This window comes from Triticum dicoccoides, chromosome 3B (assembly GCF_002162155.2).
Source record: "Triticum dicoccoides isolate Atlit2015 ecotype Zavitan chromosome 3B, WEW_v2.0, whole genome shotgun sequence".
NCBI lineage: Eukaryota > Viridiplantae > Streptophyta > Magnoliopsida > Poales > Poaceae > Triticum > Triticum dicoccoides.
In genome coordinates, this window is record NC_041385.1 from 87,006,208 (window position 1) to 87,022,739 (window position 16,532).

The following is a 16,532-nucleotide window of genomic DNA, read 5'->3' on the forward strand; positions in this document are numbered from 1 at the left end:
GACCAGTCTCTCGCTATATCATGACAGTCAGTTTTTGGCTTTCTCTACTGAGGTGCTCACCTGGCCGAACCGGGGCACAATCGCAGTAGTTCTCCTGGTGCCGCGTTAGCTGATATAACGGAACGTAAGGCAGCAAAACACAAGAGCCGGGCAAACCCAACATTTGACCAAAGACATGATTCGGAGCTGATGCATATAGGGCCAAACTCGCGACGCTGAACACTCCCTAAGGTATTCGGTCTTTATGAAGATGGGCCGAAATAGAGCCCTTGGTAAAAAAGCCCCTAGTGTCCAGGTATGTGCAAAAATTCTGGCGTGGCCACATGCCAAGACGCCAGCCTCCTCCTCGGCTATAGAGAAAACCGGGGGATGTTATCAACAAGAGACAGTAAAAAAGGTTTACGCAGGGTCTTAATCTGAAAAGAATCCTTGAAACGGGTCCCTGTTGCACGTCTGCGCCTGTGTCTCCGTTGTGCCATATCCTGGATGGGCGTAGCATGATGTTCATCTGCGAAAGAGAGGAACTTAGTAAAAAAATAAGCATGCAAGAAATCTATATTGAAATAAATAAATTATAGTTGGAGCAGGAGGTGGGCCGTATTGTCTCCGGGCATGAGCACACGGAGACCCTTGCACGGGGGTATGCGGTTATTAAGCATGTTGACACCGGACTCGTCTAGCCGTGTCTGGGGCTGGATTTGTGGGCGGCTGTCTAGGCAGCCACACCCTTTCCCGTACTTTGGGGGTCAATTTATGTTCCCCTGTAATGAAATGATGCCCTTTGGGCCGGGCATTTTGAGTGTAAGGGATGCGTAATGCGGTATTGCGTTAAAGCGGGCGAAAGCTTCACGTCCCAGTAGCGCTTGATAGCGACTTACGAATGGGGCGATGTGGAATGTTAGCTTTTCGCTTCGGAAGTTGTCGGGTGATCCGAACGTGACTTCTAATGTAAGGGAACCCATACTTGGGGTATCCGGGCCTGGCTTTACTCCTTGGAAGGAAGTGTTGCCGAGGTGGATTATAACTGGGTTTACCCCGAGTTTGCGGACTGTGTCCTGATATAACAGGTTCAAGTTGCTGCCGCTTTCCATAAGGGCGTTTGTAAATTGGAGTCTGTTAATAATTGGATTTACGAGCAAGGCAGTCCAGCCTGCGTTTTGGTCTCCTCTGGAGTAATCCTGGTGATCGAAGGTGATTGGTTGTAACAACTAGTGGGGTTGCTTCTCCAGGGTTGGCTGTACGGTGCGTGTCTTCGTAGGTGCCGTTCTGCTCTTCCCTTTTGTCACATGAAGTAGATTTACTGTCTTGACTTCTTGTGGGAACTTCTTTTGTTCTCCGGTGTTCTGCTTGTGGGGTGCATCGTCCTCTTCGCTTGGTGTGTTGAGCCCCTTGTGTTCGGCGTTGAGCTTGCCGGACTGCTTAAAGACCCAACAATCTCTGTGGGTATGGTTTGCAGGTCTCCCTGGAGTGCTGTGGATTTGACATATTTTGTCCAAAATTTTGTTGAGGTTGGATAGCTCGTCCCTATCGTCTTTGGGGGGGCGGCTTTTTTCTGATTTTGCCGAGAGCTTTTGAATCCGGCGTTTACTGCCGTGCTCATCGGGCTGTTGTCCTTTATCCCGCGCGGTTGTTTGTTACGGCGCGGCTTCCCGTTCCCATCTCTGGGTTCTGACGTATTCGGGTCGCTGGTGCTGCTTCTCGCCAACCAGCTATCCTCTCCTGCACAAAAGCGGGTCATGAGGCTTGTTAACATGGCCATTGTTCGTGGCTTTTCTTGGCCGAGGTGTCTGGCGAACCATTCGTCTCGGACGCTATGCTTGAAAGCTGCTAGGACCTCTGCGTCCGGATAGTCGACTATCTGATTCTTTTTGATAAGGAATCTGTTCTAGAGTTTCTGGGCTGACTCTCCGGGCTACTGAGTTATATGACTCAGATCATCTGCATCTGGGGGTCGGACATAGGTCCCTTGAAAATTTGCCCGGAAAGCATCCTCAAGCACTTCCCAACTTCCTATGGTGTTTTCCGGAAGGCTTTTAAGCCAATGCCGGACTGGCCCTTTGAGCTTAAGGGGTAAGTATTTTATGGCGTGGAGGTCGTCTCCTCTGGCCATGTGTATGTGGAGGACGTAGTCCTCGATCCAGACTCCAGGGTCTGTTGTTCCGTCGTATGCTTCTATGTTCACCAGCTTGAATCTGGCTGGGAATTCATGGTCCAGCATCTCATCGGTAAAACATAGGGGGTGTGTGGCGCCCCTGTATTTAGGCGTGCCGCGGTGTTCGGGTATTTTTTGCATTGCATCACTCACTGGAGCTTGCTTTCTTGGCCTATACATGGATCTAGTTGGGCCAGTTTTCTGATGCGAATTCTTGGACGGATCGTGCGCCATATTGAGTGCGGCGTCCTTTGATGTGTGAGATTGATCGCAGGGTCATCTATCCGACCTTGTGGCTTCCTTATTTTTTTACTATGGGGGCTTTATGGCCTCTTCATCGAATTCTGGTAGTAGTTTCCGCTTCGGATAGCTCTTTGTGTGGCGACTACTACCGTACTTGTGTGCGGTATTGAGTACTTTGCCCCATCTGATCCTGAGTGCATCTTCTGCTTTCTTGAGCCTCCGCTTCTGCTTTCTCAGGCTACGTGTAGTGGCAACGAGCCTTTGGTGGAGGTTCTAATGTTCCAGCAATTTGTCTGGCGTGAGGTCGTTCGGGCTATTATCTTTCCCGGGGATTGGTTGTTCGGATTGTCCACCCTGTTTGGACGGATGCTCAACGGCATGTTCATCGTCTGTTGATTCACCCTGCTCTATGGCTGGGTCTTTGTCGATTTGGGGCTTGGCCTTGCGCTTACGCCGTCGCTTTGATTGTTTATCGGGGGAGCGATTCCTGGCCGCATCCTTTTGGTCCTCGTTGTCGTTTCTATTGTATGTGTCCACCATGCATACATCGTATGATGAGGTGGCTTTCCGGCACCCTATAGGTGCTGGTTCTTGATCGTCTCCTTTATCGGCGTCCATACCGTCGATATCTTCGGAGTCGAAATCGAGCATGTCGGTTAGATCGTCGACAGTGGCTATCAAGTGGGTGGTGGGTGGGGTTCGAACTTCGTCGTCCGCATCCCAACCACCCCGACCGTAGTCCGGCCAGGGTTCTTTCGACAAAAAGAGAGAGACTTTAGTGAATTTAGGATATCGCCAAAGGGCGAGTGCTGAAAGATGCCCGCGGCGGTGAACTCCATGATCGGAGCCCAATTGGGTTCGATCGAAAGGGGTGCGGAATATTCAGAGTCCGGAACGGAGTCCGGAACCTTGGAGTCACAGGCCTTGCAAAGGACTAGGCTGGTATTCGGCTCTATCGCCTCAGAGATTGCGGCTCCTGGGGCGGCGTCCAACTGTCCGTCCCTGGCTAACGCAGTCGGCTCAGAGCTAATGGTCGGAGTGGACACCTAAGCGGCACTCTGGGAGCTGTCCGGCGGCAGAGCTAGATCATGCCCATCAAGACAGTGCGGCGCGCCCGGTCGTGGCTCAAATCCGTCGAAGATCAAGTCCCCGTGGATGTCGGCCGTGTAGTTTAAGCTTCCAAACCTGACCTGATGGTCAGGGGCGTAGCTTTCGATCTGCTCCAGATGGTCAAACGAGTTGGCCCATAGTGCGAAGCCGCTGAATACGAAGATCTGTCCGGGGAGAAAAGTCTCATCTCGGACCGCATCGCGATTGACGAGCGAAGAAGCCATCGAGCCTAAAGGCGACGACACAGAGGAACTCTCAATGAAAGCACCAATGTCGGTGTCAAAACCGGCGGATCTCGGGTAGGGGGTCCCGAACTGTGCGTCTAGGCGGATGGTAACAGGAGACAAGGGACACAATGTTTTTACCCAGGTTCGGGCCCTCTCGATGGAGGTAAAACCCTACTCCTACTTGATTAATATTGATGATATGGGTAGTAACAAGAGTAGATCTACCACGAGATCAGAGTGGCTAAACCCTAGAAGCTAGCCTATGGTATGATTGTTGTTCGTCCTACGGACTAAAACTCTCCGGTTTATATAGACACCGGAGAGGGCTAGGGTTACACAGAGTCGGTTACAATGGGAGGAGATCTTCATATCGTATTGCCAAGCTTGTCTTCCACGCCAAGGAAAGTCCCATCCGGACACGGGACAGAGTCTTCAATCTTGTATCTTCATAGTCCGGGAGTCCGGCCAAAGGTCTTAGTCCGGCCATCCGAACACCCCCTAATCCAGGACTCCCTCAGGTGGCGTCGAGGTTATCTCACCAAAAACTGCATAAAAGAGATTTTCGATGTTGGCAAAGACTCAGGTATTCCAGAACTACAACAATAAAATTATGACGACAACACCTCGGAGCTCAACTCCTCGGGACACTGCCCCAACCCCTAAATGTCAGGAGGCACCAAGAACAATGTTCTCGTCATAAGAATATCGGAACAATCCCAAGATACCCGCGTGATCCTAATTTTTTTTAGTGAAATTTGAGGAGAGGAAAGACAAAACATCTACGTCAGGAGGCCTCACCAGAGCGACGAAGGGACTGGGGAGTAAAAAGAATCCTACTCTCCGATATATATAATCCTAAGACTCAAAATAGTTTTCTTCTAGACTCAACAACGGCCAACAATCAAGGGTGCTCCTATGGTCGGTCAAGGCTCTGATACCAACTTGTCACGCCCAATATGCGATACTATCCTAAAGAGACTCGAAGGTCCCACCAAGGATAGAACTGCATATTGAAACGCTTTTGCAAGGTGGATATCATTACATCAACATTACATAATAGATGGGGATACATACAAGAGGCATACAATGCCACACGAATACAACATCATCATACATAAGATCAACATCCGTCTACGGATGAATCACAAACAGAAACTCAAACGACATCCACCCTGCTAGCTCAGGCTACCGACCTGTTACCTATCCCCTGATCGAACAAGAAGCAGAAGAAGAACTCCAAAACAAGAAAACATCGCTCTCGCGTCATGATCATCGCACAACCTGTACCTACAACTGTTGTTGTAGTAATCTGTGAGCCACGAGGACTCAGCAATCCCATTACCATGGGTATCAAGACTAGCAAAGCTTAATGGGAAAGGAAGGGGTAAAGTGGTGAGGTTGCAGCAGCGACTAAGCATATATGGTGGCTAACATACGCAAATAAGAGCGAGAAGAGAGCAAATGGAACAGTCGTGAAGCTAGCAATGATCAAGTGGTGATCCTGAACTCCTACTTACGTCAAACATAACCCAAAACCGTGTTCACTTCCCGGACTCCACCGAAAAGAGACCATCATGGCTACACACGCGGTTGATGCGTTTTAATTCGAATCTGGTGTCAAGTTATCTACAGCCGGACATTAACAAATTCCTATCTGCCACATAACCGTGGGCACGACTTTCAGAAGTTTATACCCTGCAGGGGTGTCCCAACTTAGCCCATGACAAGCTCTCACGATCAATGAAGGATATACCTTCTCCCAGGAAGACCCGATCTGACTCGGAATCCCGGTTTACAAGACATTTCAACAATGGTAAAACAAGACCAGCAAGACCGCCCGATGCACCGACAATCCCGATACGAGCTGCACATATCTCGTTCTCAGGGCAACACCGGATGAGCAATTCGTACAACTAAAACCAGACCTCAAGTTTCCCTAAGGGGCCGCTGCAAAGGGCTTTGGTTCGGCCCAGCACTTAGAGAAGCACTGGCCCGGGGGGGCTAAATAAAGATGACCCTCGAGAGAGCGACTCCCAAGGGAAAAGTAGGTGGTGGTGAGGCAAATGGTAAAACCAAGGTTGGGCCTTGCTGGAGGAGTTTTATTCAAAGCAAACTGTCAAGGGGGTCCCATAAATCACCCAACCGCGTAAGGAACGCAAAATCCGGGAACATAACACCGGTATGACGGAAACCAGGGCGGCAAGAGTCGAACAAAACACCAGGCATAAGGCCGAGACTTCCACCCTTTACCAAGTATATAGATGCATTAATTAAATAAGAGATATTGTGATATCCCAACATAATCCTGTCCACCATGGAGCAATCTTCAACTTCACCTGCAACTAACAACGCTATAAGAGGGGCTGAGCAAAAGCGGTAACATAGCCAAGCAACGGTTTACTTGGAAGGGTGAAAAAGGTTGGAGGCTGACATGGCAATTTGGGAGGCTTGAACAGCAAAAGATAGGTAGCGCAGCAAAGCGATAGAATGAAGCAACTAGCATAGCAATAATAGTAGTGAGATCCAGGGTAGCGGTCATCTTGCCTGAAATCCCGCTAGGAAGAAGAACGAGTCCATGAAGAAGTCAAACGAACGTAGTCGAACGAATCCCCACAACTCCGGAACGAAACCGAAGCTAACGAGAGAAGCAAATTGGAAAGAAGCAAACAAGATGGTAAACACATAAGCATAATCATGGCATGATGCACAATCAAGTATGATGCATGTCCGGTTTAATGAGGCATGGCATGGCAAAGTGCAACAAACAACACTACAAATTAAGTGGACCTCAATATGCAACACCACATTCAAGTTACTTAGTTCGCTCTTGTTTATGTACCCAACAATATTAAATGTTATTCAACATGGCAAGGGGTGAAGCATAATAAAACTACCTATCTAGGCAAGTTTAAATGAGGCCGGAACAACAAACAACAATTCCAGAAAATCCTCATGTCCATATTTCAAATTTGGTACTGTTCTGCCTATTACATAATCTTAGAGTTGTTAAACAGGAAAATAAAGTGCATCATGTTAAACTAGGCATTTTTCCACCCCATTTACATATAAAGTTTGTTAAAATTGGAGCTATGGTTATTTAGTTATGGAATAAATCATTTTAGCATATTATTTAAGCAAAATTAAACAAACAGCATTTTAAGCATTTTAAATATGGACGAGAGTGGCAAAATATTAAACTAGATGAAATTCTAAGCATTTTACATATATAAAGTTTTTACATATGATGCATAGTTCATGAGTTATTATATGCATGAAGTGCAAGGGGGGTTTCTGCAAATCTGTAATTCCCTGGTAAAATAGCAAATTTGTTCGAAGGAAAAAACATGGACAGGGCTGAATCTGAAGCTACAGGAACTTTGGAGGCTCACCCTGGGCTTTGGCCCACGCGGTGGAGCAGGAGGTGGGGCAGGCCGGCTTGAGCCGTGGCCCAGCACGAACGGCCGAGGCAGGCCGGTCGCTCCTACGCGAGCTGACCCGCGGTCAATGCGACCACGAGCGGGCACCTGACTTGGGTCGATGCAGAGGAGGTCCGGGATGAGGCCAATGGCGGCACAAGGACTTGAGGGCGAGGCAGGGGACGAACAGAGGCGCACGCACAGGGGAAGTAGGCCAGGCGGAAGCGGGACTTGGCGCGGATCCACGATGCGGGGCAGAGGAGGCAGGCAGGGTACCGCGTTGTGATGTTCGAAGCAGGGGAACGAGCGGACACGTGGTTCTCCGGCGAGGTACTTGGCGGGGCGACGGGACTCGAGAACGACGGGAATCGAGCGCGGAGGAGCCGGGGATGGCGGATCCAGGCGTGCACTACAAGAACTTGGTGATGGCGGCTTCCTCCTTGCGGCTTCTGCACGGACATACCTGGGAGAGAGAGAGCATGAGAGGGAAAGACAACGGGAGAAGAAAGGGAAAGGAAGGAGAGGCGCGAGCGTGGCTGGCCTGTTGGTGGCTGCTAGCAGAACTTCTCGCCGGGGGCGACGACAGGCAAACTTGAGGAGAGGCGCAGGGCTCAGGGAAGGAGCACGACATAGAGGACCTCGGGAGGGATCGTGCGGGAGGAGCTCGGGGCCTTGGGCGTGCGGCTGCGCGGTGAGGATTTGGATCGTGGTTGCGGGTTCCGGTTGGTGATGGTGAAAATGAGGGAAGGAGAGGCTGACTGCGAGGGGATTTGGGCGGCGGCGCAAATCGAGGGACATGGTCGGATGGTGGCTGGTTGGATCGGGAGGGATCCCGAGGGAGATGGTGGAGAGTGGCGGCGGCGGGGATGGGACAAGGAGAGAATTTCTAGGGTTGTCCAAAATAGACTAGGGGCGGACTATATATATATGAAAAAGGAGGGGAATTTGGATCATCTGATTAAAATCGGACGGTTGAGAATAAAATGCTTCGGGAGTTCAAACAAATAAACGCAGATATTTTCGGGATGTTTGGGGATGATCCGGACCCATTGGTCACGACTGAGCGGGTCGGGTTCGGGGCAGTATCGGACACGCACAAAGGGGGGTCGGGGCTGTGTAGAGAGGCTTAAACGGTCGGACAAGAAATGAACGGTTGGACTGAGAAAGGTCAACAGAGACGAGGAAGAAACGACAACTACAAACGGCTATGAGTTTTAATAAAACAAAGCCGATGCAATGCACATGATGCTATGAGATGAGATGCATGACATGAAACAAAAGCAAAACGAAAGACAAAAACTCAACCACGAAGGAAATAACATATCGCATCTCCGGAAAGGGCAAGAGTCCGTATAGTTGCTGCCATCATCTTTCAGCTTGGTTTTCTCTAGGAACGCGTTGAAGTTGAGGTGGACATGAGCGTTGGCCATTTGATCTACAAGACATATTTGCAAAGTTTTTTAGACTAAGTTCATGATAATTAAGTTCATCTGATCAAATTATTTAATGAACTCCCACTCAGATCAGACATCCCTCTAGTCATCTAAGTGATACATGATCCGAGTCGACTAGGCCGTGTCCGATCATCACGTGAGACGGACTAGTCATCATCGGTCTCCATGTTGATCGTATCTTCCATACGACTCATGTTCGACCTTTCGGTCTCTTGTGTTCCGAGGCCATGTCTGTACATGCTAGGCTCGTCAAGTTAACCTAAGTGTTTTGCATGTGTAAATCTGTCTTACACCAGTTGTATGTGAATGTTAGAATCTATCACACCCGATCATCACGTGGTGCTTCAAAACGACAAACTTTCGCAACGGTGCACAGTTAGGGGAACACTTTCTTGAAATTATTATGAGGGATCATCTTATTTACTACCGTCGTTCTAAGTAAACAAGATGCATAAACATAATAAACATCACATGCAATTAAACAGTGACATGATATGGCCAATATCACATGGCTCCTTTGATCTCCATCTTCGGGGCTCCATGATCATCTTCGTCACCGGCATGACACCATGATCTCCATCATCGTGTCTCCATGAAGTTGCTCGCCAACTATTACTTCTACTACTATGGCTAACGGTTTAGCAATAAAGTAAAGTAATTACATGGCGTTAAATCATTGACACGCAGGTCATAAAATAATTAAGACAACTCCTATGGCTCCTGTCGGTTGTCATACTCATCGACATGCAAGTCATGATTCCTATTACAAGAACATGATCTCATACATCACAATATATCATTCATCATTCATCACAACTTTTGGCCATATCACATCACAAATCATATGCTGCAAAAACAAGTTAGACGTCCTCTAATTGTTGTTGCATGTTTTACGTGGCTGCAATAGGGTACTAGCAAGAATGTTTTCTTACCTACGTAAAAGCCACAACGTGATTTGTCAACTTCTATTTACCCTTCATAAGGACCCTTTTCATCGAATCAGCTCCAACTAAAGTGGGAGAGACAGACACCCGCTAGCCACCTTATGCAACTAGTGCATGTCAGTCGGTGGAACCTGTCTCACGTAAGCATACGTGTAAGGTCGGTCCGGGCCGCTTCATCCCAAAATACCGCTGAAGCAAAATAAGACTAGTAGTGGCAAGAAAGTTGACAACATCTACGCCCACAACAAATTTGTGTTCTACTCGTGCAAAGAGAACTACGCATAGACCTAGCTCATGATGCCACTGTTGGGGAACGTTGCAGAAAATAAAAAATTTCCTACGGTTTCACCAAGATCAATCTATGAGTTCATCTAGCAATGAGAGAGAGGAGTGCATCTACATACCCTTGTAGATCGAGCGGAAGCGTTCAAGAGAACGGGGTTGAGGGAGTCGTACTCATCGTGATCCAAATCACTGGAGATCCTAGTGCTGAACGGACGGCACCTTCGCATTCAACACACGTATGGTCAGGGAGACGTCTCCTCCTTCTTGATCTAGCAAGGGGGAAGGAGAGGTTAATGAAGATCCAGCAGCACGACGGCGTGGTGGTGGATGCAGCTGCGATCTCGGCAGGGGTTCACCAAGCTTCTGCGAGAGGGAGAGGTGTAGCAAGGGGAGAGGGAGGCGCCAAGTGCATGGGTGCGGCTGCCCTCCCTCCCCCCTCTTTATATAGGGCCCCTAGGGGGGCGCCATCCCTAGGAGATGGGATCTCCAAGGGGGGGCGTCGGCCAGGGGAGTGGCTTGCCCCCCAAACCAGGTGGAGGCGCCCCCACCCCTAGGGTTTCCCAACCCTAGGCACAGGACTCCCGGGACCCTTCCGGTGGTCCCGGTACAATACCAGTAACACCGAAACTTTCCCGATGGCCGAAACCTGACTTCCTATATATAATTCTTTACCTCTGGACCATTCCAGAACTCCTCGTGACGTCCGGAATCTCATCCGGGACTCCGAACATCTTTCGGTTTACTGCATACTCATATCTCTACAACCCTAGCATTACCGAACCTTAAGTGTGTAGACCCTAAGGGTTTGGGAGACATGCAGACATGACCAAGACGCCTCTCCGGTCAATAACCAAAGCGGGATCTGGATACCCATGTTGGCTCCCACATGCTCCTCGATGATCTCATCGGATGAACCACGATGTCAAGGATTTATGCAACCCCGTATAAAATTCCCTTTGTCAATCGGTACGTTACTTGCCCGAGACTCGATCGTTGGTATCCCAATACCTCGTTTAATCTCGTTACCGGCAAGTCACTTTACTCGTACCGTAATGCATTATCCCGTTAGCAGACACTTGGTCACATTGAGCTCATTATGATGATGCATTACCGAGTGGGCCCAGAGATACCTCTCCGTCATACGGAGTGACAAATCCCAGTCTCGATTCGTGCCAACCCAACAGACACTTTCGGAGATACCCGTAGTGCACCTTTATAGTCACCCAGTTACGTTGTGACGTTTGGCACACCCAAAGCACTCCTACGGTATCCGGGAGTTGCACAATCTCATGGTCTAAGGAAATGATACTTGACATTTGGAAAAGCTCTAGCTAAACGAACTACACGATCTTTGAGCTATGCTTAGGATTGGGTCTTGTCCATCAAATCATTCTCCTAATGATGTGATCCCGTTATCAATGACATCCAATGTCCATAGTCAGGAAACCATGACTATCTGTTGATCAACGAGCTAGTCAACTAGAGGCTCAATAGGGACATGTTGTGGTCTATGTATTCACATGTGTATTACGATTTCCGGATAATACAATTATAGCATGAATAATAGACAATTATCATGAACAAAGAAATATAATAATAACCATTTTATTATTGCCTCTAGGGCATATTTCCAACATTTATAGCGTAACTAGGTCGGTTTCGCGATGTCCGGTGATAAGGATCGGTGATGAGCTGCTTCTGTGGCCGTAGGCGACGTGGCGATGCTGGGGCAGCTTGGAGGAGCGAGTGGATGAGCTCAGGCTGTTCAGGGGCGAGCTGGCGCACGGCTGTGGCTCGGGCGGCGCCGTCCATGGTAGGAGCCTGCTGCGGCCGTCCGCTAGCAGCCATGGCCGACCTGACAGCGGCGCTGTAGGGCGCCAGGGGTGGCTTGTAGGGTTCTGGCAAGCGGGTGAGAATGGGGCGTGGCCCTGCGACTGAGCAAAGGCCAGGGGCAAGACGCGGTGGCTCGGTTGCGCGCGCGTGTAAAACGTCCGCTCTGGGCGCGCCCAGAGCACGCACGCCAGGTGCTCGACGAAATGCCAACACGTGCTAGAGAGCTTGAATGAGGCTGGTAGTTAACAGGTCTAGGTTAGAGGTAGCTGCTTAGTGGACATGGTTGTTGGGTCAGGGGATCAAGTTGATAATGCAAACCAAAAACTATGTCAAATCTGGCCATGCACACAAGGTGCTCGACAGAATGCCATGGGCATCTAGGCATCTCTTTGGGTGGCCAAAAACTCCAGATCAGAGTCTCTTTAGATGATAAAGAGGGTGGCAAGGTTAGTTTGACAAAAACAAAAACTCCCTAGTGCAAGTTTTTGAGAAAACTAAATCTGGACAAAAAAATAAAGGGCATTATTGCATGGACCAAAAATACTCCAATGGGTCCAATCTCCTGGACTTAAGGGTTTGGTAGGCTGGTCTATAAGCAGGACAAATCCCAAGGCAACAAGAGCAAGATAAAATATGGTTGCAGTGCAAAACACTAAACTGGACCAGAAAGAAGATGAGGATGTTTTTCTCAAATTTTCCAAAGAACGTCATAGGGTTTTTGCATAAAAATGAATTATATGCATCTACTCACATCTCCAAATTTTGGTGGAAATTTTAAAGAAATATTTAAATAGGTTTTAGTGCATAAAGAACTCTAAAACTTGTGAAAAATCATTTTTAAAGAAATAAAGCTCAGGAAAAATAATTGTAGAAATAATCCCACTGATAAAAAGAAATGGTCTTGAGAAGATATACAAGTCCATCAATATTTTTGAAGGGTTTCCACCTAGAAGGAAAACTCAAAAATTCAGAGGGACAGGGTGATCTGAAAGAAAAAACTAGAAAATAAAATTTTAATTTCCTGGCAAAATTTTAATTAATAAATCAATGTCAAAATTTTGGGGTGTTACAATATATGTGAAACATGTTCCATTACTTTGTGACAATGAAAGTGCTATCAAGATTGCTCACAATCCCGTGCAACATTCTCGAACTAAGCATATTGAAGTTCTTCATCATTTCATTCGAGATCATGTTGCCTAAGGAGACATTAATCTTAAGCATGTTCGCACCGATAAACAATTAGCGGATATATTCACTAAACCACTTGATGAGAAAGTGTTTTTCAGGTTAAGAGGTGAATTGAACATCATTGATGCTTCAAACTTGGAGTAGGAACTCCATTTGGATACATGCAAGGCATGAGCCTATGACTAGTCCTTGATATTCTTCTCATGTTGCTATTCAAATTGTCTTGGATATATTTGCACCCTTGCATGCTATATAACCCTTGTAGGTAGTTGGATGAATCTAAATCTATGAGATTGCATCATACTCACATCTTGAGCAAATCTCTACATCACCAAGTTTCTACACAACGGTGGTTGAAGACAAGGAAGCACGAAACCATTCAAACATATCCTTTGACAAATTCTATTTTGAACTTTATGATTGTCATTTTGGATACATAAGTGCTCTTCCTTGCAAATCTAACACATGTAGGTAGATGAACTCACATTCCAAGTGGTGCTCCCAACTCTTGATGAGCTACAACAACTTTGAGCAACCCACACAAGTTCAACTACATGATCACGATCAACACCACCACCCAAGGTATGTTATTCCATCTTACAGAATCTTTACTCCAAGTCATGAGTCAAAGCAACTCAACAAGATGAGAATACATCAAAATGCTTAAACGAAAAATGGTAACCCCATTTTGAGCTTAAACGATGAGTATGACCTATGATCAAGTGATCTCACTTGACTCCTATGTCAATATACTCTAACATAGGTGACTTTGTTGCAAACCAATTCTAGATGAAGTTCTCTCGTGTTCTTTTCTGTGCTCTTGCATTTGTCTCATGCATATTTGTTTTCCCTTTCAAAAAAACTTCATCTATATTTCTTTTCTGTTCTTGTGTTCTGCATTTCCTTCGTCCAATTCCTTGCAAATCCTTGTGAGATCTTACTTGTCTAGTGAGATGAGGTAACAAGTGTGTTCTCTGTCATGAACTTGGTCACACCGGTCTGTTGTGTTCGGTCCAACCAAAATCTTTCGGTGCAACCGAAGCACACAACTCGGTGCCACCGATTTCACAATAGGAAAGACATCTTGCCACTTGTTCCTGTATTCTTTTTAATCCAGCTCCACTCAATGATTCTTGTCCTCTACCAGCATCACTTTCACCTTGCTGCTTTGTTTTGTGCCTCAAGGACCAAACCCATTTGTAACACAAATCCAAAAGAACCCTTCTTGGAAATTGATGTCAAAGGGAGAGAGAGAGATCGCATCAAAGCTTAATCATATATTTAGGGGGTGAGAATACTCAAGGGGAGAGAGAGTAATCTTCAAGGACCCCGGATGCTTAGTGTTCAAGAGAAGAGAAGTCACATGTCTTTAAGAGGGGAAAGACATGTTCATATTTGTTTGTTTGCTTTAACTCTATTTCTTTTCTTTTGAGATCTGATTTTCTGTTCCCTATCTTCTCCCAGTATCCCATGCTAGATTCAGGGGGAGCAAGACATCTAAGGGAAGGAAATCTTTGAATTCATTGCACATCTTTACCTTTGGGGACATGCACATATCCAATGGGGTACTCAGTACTCACTCTCTACATGTCATCCCAGTCTTGGTACTCTTGTGGTTTCTTTTGTTTGCTCTGGCTAGTATGTGCATCTGTGTTATCTAACCTTGTTTACGCAGGTTCATTCCATCCCAAGCCAACTCAAGACCACAAGGTAAGTATATGCATCACAGTCATGTGTATGAGGATCTCTTGCTGATGTACATACTGTTTGGAAGAAGGACTCATGAGCATGAAGGTACATTTCCCATATTCACATCATTTGCTCTGATGCATATAGCCAAGATACATGTAACACATTGCTTACTCTGTCATGCTTATGCATTCACATGCTCCTATAGTCCATATTTACATGATTTCATACATGTAGGGGCAGCATATGCATGTTACATGTCTTTCCAAAGCTTTACTTGTTATTCTCTATCTAAAGCTTTGATGTATGTTGTCATCAATTACCAAAAAGGGGGAGATTGAAAGCACAAGTGCTCCCTGGGTGATTTTGGTAATTTATGTCAACATATCTCATGTTGGACTAATACCTTTGCCTAGTATGTTTCAGATAAGTTCAACAATGGAGTGGCATGGACTAGAGGATGTGGAACCCCTTCAAGACGCTAAGGACAAAGGATTGGCTCAAGCTCAAAGCACAAGACTCTACATTTTTCTATTTTAGTGATCCAAGATCACATTGAGTCTATAGGAAAAGCCAATACTATCAAGAGGGGATGAGGTGTTGCTTAATGTCTTGCTTGCTCAAAGTGCTTAGCGATATGCTCCAAAGCCCTCAACCACTTTCTCACATCCACATATGTCCCAAACCAAAAAGTCAAACTCGGCCCCACCGATTCTTTCTATCTGGCGCCACCGAGTTCAGTTGACATAGCCACTGCTACAAACCCTAGTCTTTTCGGTCTCACCGATAGGGATCTCGGTCTCACCGAGATGGGATTGTAATCTCTCTGTATGTGTCCATTACCAAAATCGGTCTCACCAAGTTTGTGTAATCGGTACTACAGAGATTACAATGCAAACTCTCTGTTCCACTTCGTAACATTTCGGTCCAACCGAGATGAGCGAATCGGCCCCACAGAGTTTGCCTGACCAACTCTCTGGTTAGCTTATTACGAAAATTGGTCTCACCGAGTTTGTGTAATCGGTCTCACCAAGATTACGTTATGCCCTAACCCTAACCACATCGGTCCCACCGAGTTGACATGTCGGTCCCACCGAAAATCCTAACGGTCACATTATTTGCTAAATCGGTCCGACCGAGTTTCACGATTTGTTCCCACCGAGATTGGTAAGTTGTGTGTAACGGTTAGATTTTGTGTGGATGCTATATATACCCCTCCACCCACTCTTCATTCGTGGAGAGAACCATCAGAACATGCCTACACTTCCAACATACATTTTCTGAGAGAGAACCACCTACACTTGTGTTGAGGTCAAGATTTTCCATTCCTACCATATGAATCTTAATCTCTAGCCTTCCCCAAGTTGCTTTCCACTCAAATCTTCTTTCCACCAAACCAAAATCCTGTGAGAGAGAGTTGACTGTTGGGGAGACTATCATTTGAAGCACAAGAGCAAGGAGTACATCATCAACACACCATTTATTACTTCTTGGAGAGTGGTGTCTCCTAGATTGGCTAGGTGTCACTTGGGAGCCTCCGACAAGATTGTGGAGTTGAACCAAGGAGTTTTTAAGGGCAAGGAGATTGCCTACTTCGTGAAGATATACCCTAGTGAGGCAAGTCCTTCTTGGGTGACGACCATGGTGGGATAGACAAGGTTGCTTCTTCATGGACCCTTCGTGGGTGGAGCCCTCCATGGACTCGCGCAGCCGTTACCCTTCGTGGGTTGAAGTCTCCATCAACGTGGATGTACGATAGCACCACCTATCGGAACCACGTCTCAAAAGTAACCGTTTCTTCAATTGCGTTTGCACACTCCAATCCCATCCCTTTACACTCTTGCAAGTTGCATACTTTATTTTCCGCTGCTCATATACTCTTTGCTTGCTTGCTTGTTATGTATTTTGATTGTTAAAATTGTGCCAAAACTCCACTAAAATTTAAAGAAATTTAAAACTGCAACTTTTCTCACTTAGTGTCTAATCCC